Raw genomic sequence first — 6,140 nt, 5'->3', positions numbered from 1 at the left:
GTAATAACTACCGAGACAAAGTAATAATCACCGAGAAATTTTAAACTCCTAGACAAAATAATAATCACCGAGAAATATTAAACTCCTAGACAAAATAATAATCACCGAGAAATATTAAACTCCTAGACAAAGTAATAATTACTGGGAAATATTAAACTCCTAGACAAGGTAATAATCACGTACTAGAAAAATGTATTCAGCTTAACGATAGGTATAATGCAATCTAAGGAAAATAAAAGTGAGGTAAGTCTGAACAATGCAGTAGAGGGAGAACTCAACATTCTAAAGGAAGTATTTGTTGAGCTTTCGAAATACAGTAGAATCTGTATTAACCTGCCACTGACGGGAATTTGCATGACTGGCCGCTTAACGAGAGTGACAAATTGAATCGTTTTCTCGAGATCCTAAATACTTTGAGACAAATGTGTTTTTGGTGCTTACAAAAATATAAAATGATAAAATGAATCGCACGAGATACATCACGCGACACATATATATTTTAAAATCTAAGTATTTAAAAAGAAATGAAATTGTCATTATGTCATTAGGGGAGGTAATTGTGTTGTTATTTCCTGTGTCATAGATTTTTAAGGTTGGGAAATAATGCCCATGATCGTATAATAGTGATTTGATAAAAGACATAGAAATAATTATGTTTTGACTTTCTTAGAAAATTTGAAATTCTCGCTTTAAGAATAAGATTCAAATAAATCAACAAAATTAGAATTTATTGAATGAAATCATGATCAGTTTTATTTGTAAAAAATTGCAATAAAAAGATATTGACATGAGCTTCAGATCTGTTGAGCGGTCAGATTTTTTAAAAGGATACACAAATTTCTGAATTCTAGCAAGTTAATTAGAAAATTTAGTTAATTAAGAACATTTTAAGAACTGGTATTATATATTCTAAAGATATATTCGACTGATCTCCAGACTATTTGTCTTTAATTACTTACTAGCATTAAGAACCTTGGACAGTATACACTGTAAGCCTTTTCTGTAATTTTTACAGACTTGTTTCTGTAAAACGCCTACAGCGCAGGTCTGTTATCCTGATTACAGACACGAGTCTGTTAATATTTAAGAAATACAGAATTTCGTCCGTAAATATGACATACGGGTGTTTAAATTAAAGTGACGTCATCGGTCTTCCTGGGCGCCATTATTGCGAAGACCGTTAGTTAGCGGCAAAGAGGAATCCCTCAACATCGAGCACAATAGTTGAACACTACAGTCAATACCAAACATTGCAGTTTTAGGTAAGTATACAGTAGGGACACATCTTTGTTTGACATAGATTGATTCTTAGCATTCGTAAAAATGTACGGTAACTGATTTATGAAATAGTAGGAATAGATCGACTCTTCTACTTCTAGACAAATGGACATACATGATACTCACATACACTGTCACAGTGTTAGTGTTAGCACAGAGTAAAAATACACTCTGGTGTTAGTGCTAGGCCTAATATTTTTTCGCATTGTTTTTGGAGGCTTCAGTTCTAGTTGAGGCTACTCGGATGACATAATAATAACATTGATATAGAAAAAAAATATATGAACTATGAAGGGCTAACATTTCTGGGCTTCATTAAGTTCATAGTCTCAGGTCTGTAGGCTAGGCCTACCACTGAAAACCATTATTAAGAATTTATTGAATTGTCAATGCATTGTCTGGATAATGATCTTTAATTTTTTATTTTACTAATTTTTTTAGGCACAGCTTATTGCATCCTTGAGTGTCATTCCTGTCATCTATAGAGTGGGCTACCCAGCCTTTCTCTGGGTTAGTAAAATTTTTTCAAAGGTAGGCCCTACCGGTAAAGAAAAATTATAAGATTGAACTTACTGAAGATAATAATTTTGGGAGTTGAGCGCATTGTTAATGAAAACCAACACTTCCTGCCCACTGCTTGGACCTTGAAATTTGAGGGGTGGTTGGACGAATGGTCTAACCATGGAGCTTATATAAGATCCATGGTCTAACATGGGCCTTAGTTAGGTCAGAATGAAGCCTATGTCTTTGAGTCAAGTGGCGTTGAAAGGAGTAAGATTGCCTGACTAACCGTGTTCATTTTTTCTGGGTCGTTCGTTTTCCTCCCACTGTTTATAAAAGACCTACGGTTAAAGCGATTATTGAAATAAAATTCTATGTTTATTAGTCCAAAAATGACCTAGTTCGTGTTGTGTGTGGATGTTAAATCCCATTTCTCTCTCCCAGCTTGAACCTTGGGGTAGGTCTTATTAGCAACAGGTGAATCCTATTTTAGTCTGCTTTTAGATTTACCTGTCATAGGTGCAGAGTCGCCACTGGTTAGTCCAAAAATCTGATCAGAAACCCAAGATGCGGTAACGATATAGAAGAAAGCATGGGTTTTAACCCGGAAAGCAATGGGTGTTACGTTAGTTACAGCTACTACCAATATGAATCATGATCAGAAAAGTTCAACCTAACTTAAAGGAGCTAAATCTGTATTCTTTGGCCCCGAGAAATGAACACAATGGGTCGCAACGATAATAATCTATTATGAATGTCTATAAACTGATTTACATTCAGTCGTTTCTGTTTTTAGTGTAATTTGTAATCAGTTATGCTCGGCGAAATATGTCCAAATTGAATGGCAGTCTGGTTATTCCAGTATACACTGATAGTATTTGTGATATGTTTAGTCTGCTGGGGGGGTTGGATGGCTGAATGGTTAGCACGTGCGCGCTGTACCATAAAGTCTGTCATTGAGTCAACTGGCATGGTTTCGAATCCCCGGTTGTACGTGGCAAGGAGTAGGGTCGCCTGTCCAACCTCGTGGGTTTTTCTCCGGGTCCTCCGGTTTCCTCCCACTGCTAAAGACCCCTACGCGCAAGCGAATTATTGAAATAAAATTAAAACCATAGGTTAGTCCTGAAATGACCTAGTTTGTGTCGAGTGGACGTTAAACCCCATTTCTCTCTCTCTCTCTTTAGTCTCCTGTTTGTGGACATGAAACTTCATTTTCTCGCACATTTAGCTCCCTTTTCCTTAATTAAAATGTGTTCTTTTGAAATGGATGTCATAAGAAACAACCTGATTGAGAATATTTGTTTTGCAGGTGCATTTTTGAAATTAACCCAGATAACGCACAGAAATCATGAAAAAGAGGAAGACTCGAGTGTGCCAAAAAGTGGTATAACTAATCACTAAACTGTCAAACTTTAAATGGACGAAGTACAGTTACAACAATAGCAACAATATACCGGTACTGTGAGAAGGTATACGACGGTATAGATGCCACATTTTGGTTCAAGGTGCTTTAAATTCTGGACCACGGTTTGGTTAACATGGTACAGATATTTTAACTGTCCATTTTCATCCGATGCAGAATACTCCCCTGTAGTTCATGTGACAAGAAGGAGAAAAGATGGCTTTCGGCAATGAAACATGTGTCCCGCTGAAAGTACATTCCCCTCCGGCGAACCACAAATCACGGATATAGGAACATTTTGAATCAAAAACGTCAGATGGAAAAGCAGTGGCTAGGGAGCTGGAAACACGTCCAAGAAGAAATACTGTGATATGTATCGTTGCAACCTATGATGCAATAATGTTCATGCATGCAAACTTTAGGGATAGGCCTATTGAGTTTATGGTTAGTTTTTATACACCAGCACATAGTGTGTATAAAATAGGTGATAAGGGACCGAGCCACAACCCTTTTATGAGTGATACTTTGTAAATGAGACTTTAAACGCACTGCAAGAAATCTTTTTAATGAATCTTCTTAATTAAACTTGATCTTCTTATTGTACTTTTGATAAGATGTCCGTTTACTTTAATGGAAAAATCTTTTGGTCATTTAATTTGTCCATCAACAATTTGGTACATTTGTAAAATTATCCTCAGTTCATTTTGTCTCTAAATATGCGGCCGTGTTGCATAAACATTAAAATTGTGTAACTCTCATCTACACATTTCATTTTGGGACTGGTTCATTAACTTTGTCAGTAGTCGAGTTCCATCTAAATTTTTATCTACGAGACTGAATCAATTTATGCCATTCTCACTAAGGAATGTACATGCTTAGGCAGAGTTATTGTGGAAAATTTAATGATATACATTTTCAAACAGAGATTAAGCTAATCATTGAAACAAGCTGTACATTTAAGGTGGAATAATAGGAATTCTGCATTGATGCTGTTCTTGTTTTAAAGTCATGATACTTTTGGGGTTCAATAATTGTTAGATTTTAAATTGTTCATTTAAACATTTAGAATGCAAATTCATTAATTCCCAAAATTTGAATGATTTCATTATTTCATTAGATCATGTTTTACTGTTATAATTTACTTTCATGTTGTTGATGTTTTAAATAATAGATTTGAGGTAAATATTACAACACCTTGGTTAAGATTTTAGAAAAAGATTTGAGGATAATTCTATTGTAACACACTGATTATATATTTGTAGAATAGATTCAGAATGTTGTTGTTCTACTATAAAAAAAATTCATTTGAATATTATAATGTAAATGTTACATGTACAAGAATTTGAATGGATAATTTCATTATTGTTAAATTTATATTTTGTTGCTACCCATTATTTGATACATCCATGTCAATTTTCACATACATTTTTTAATTGCTGGGAATTTTTGTTTGCTTGTCTTGTGAGAACTTGATAAATATTTTGGAGAGTTATTTCCCTTGTTAATAGGGCAACAAATTCTCTTTTTTTTTTTAAAGTCGTCACTATTCCATGTACAAATGTTCATTATTATTAATGAAGAATTATGAAAGGAGCTTTGTTTTTGTTGAAGTATACCACCAAATTGCTTGACAGCCAAAGAATATGTTAGATCTCTAAACATTCTCCATATTGTAATATCAAATCTGCTCTTGATCAAATGTGTTAAAAATATGAATTTGTGGTTGACAGGTTTTTTTTTTTTTAAGGCAGTTGTTAGCTTTACTTACTGACAGTAATCTCCAATTTCCAGTATTTTCAGGTCTTTTATTATATCTTAAACTATCATGTAAAAGCATTTTTGAGGAATTAATTGTATCTTAAATTGTTTTGAATAATTAAATTCTGTTTTAAATCTTAAGTAAATGTCTTTTTGATGCTTATCATACCATAAGTTTTTTACAGCTGTAAAACATTTTCCGTAAAATTTACGAACAAATGGCTGGCAGCTAGGTTGCCAATCTTTGGACGTAATTTTTACGACATGTTCGTAAAAATATATTTACGGTGTGTCGTAATTTTTACGTACATTGGTTGGCAACCTAGCTGCCAGCCATTTGTCCGTAAATTTTACGGAAAAAGTTTTACAGTGTAGATATGGTAGTATACACGTATAGTTAACGTTTAACAGAACAATACTCTGTCTTATATAAATAACTTTCGTGTTAAAATTAAATTATCTGCCACCAAAACCCCGCTCGTATTCTGAGTGACTTCAAATTAATTTACTCTATTTTCAGATCGTTAAAAGGTTTTCAAATTTGACAGTTAAACATTCTTTCTGTAATTTTAATAGTTAAATTTACGTTCTGTAGTTTGAATAGTTAGATTATAGGTTCTGTCTCTAATTTTAATTAGGGGTTCTTTGTTTACTTTTAATAGGGAAAGAATCTTTCTGTAATTATGACAGGGAATATTTTTTTCTGTAATTTTTAATAGAGAGTTATTTTATCTAATTTTAATAGAGAGTTTTTTTCTCAAATATTAATGGAGAGTTCCTATCTTTAATTTGAATAGTGAAATGTTCTTTCTGTAATTTAAACAGTGAAGGGTTATTTCTGTCATTAACAGTGAAATGTCCTTTCTGTCATTTTTATACTGAAATGTACTTCTCCAAATTTAACATTGGAAGTTTGATTTTAAAAGTGAAAGGTTATTTCTCTAATTATAACAGTGAAAGGTTATTTTTTCTAATTTTAATAGTGAAATGCGTTTCTTTAATTTTAATAGTGAAAGGTTACTTCTCTAATTTTAACAGTGAAATATTATTTCTCTAATTTTAACAGTGTTATTTCTCTAATTTTAACAGTGAAAGGTTATTTCTTTATCTTTAATAGTGAAATGTTATTTCTCTAATTTTAATAATGAAAGGTCCCTTCTGTAACTTTAATAGCGAAAGGATCTTTCTCTATTTTTAATAG

General features: G+C 32.9%; 1 long non-coding RNA gene across 1 annotated transcript; it reads left to right on the top strand.

Moving 5' to 3' along the window:
* Window positions 1-1,169: 1,169 nt before the first annotated feature.
* LOC126830090 (uncharacterized) lies at window positions 1,170-5,048 on the top strand. Its single transcript, XR_007683706.2, has 3 exons — window positions 1,170-1,262; window positions 1,720-1,788; window positions 3,089-5,048. It is a non-coding gene; the product is annotated as an uncharacterized LOC126830090 (long non-coding RNA).
* Window positions 5,049-6,140: the final 1,092 nt, after the last annotated feature.

This window comes from Patella vulgata, chromosome 7 (genome assembly GCF_932274485.2).
Source record: "Patella vulgata chromosome 7, xgPatVulg1.2, whole genome shotgun sequence".
Lineage (NCBI taxonomy): Eukaryota > Metazoa > Mollusca > Gastropoda > Patellidae > Patella > Patella vulgata.
This window is presented reverse-complemented; position numbering and strand designations above follow the sequence as displayed.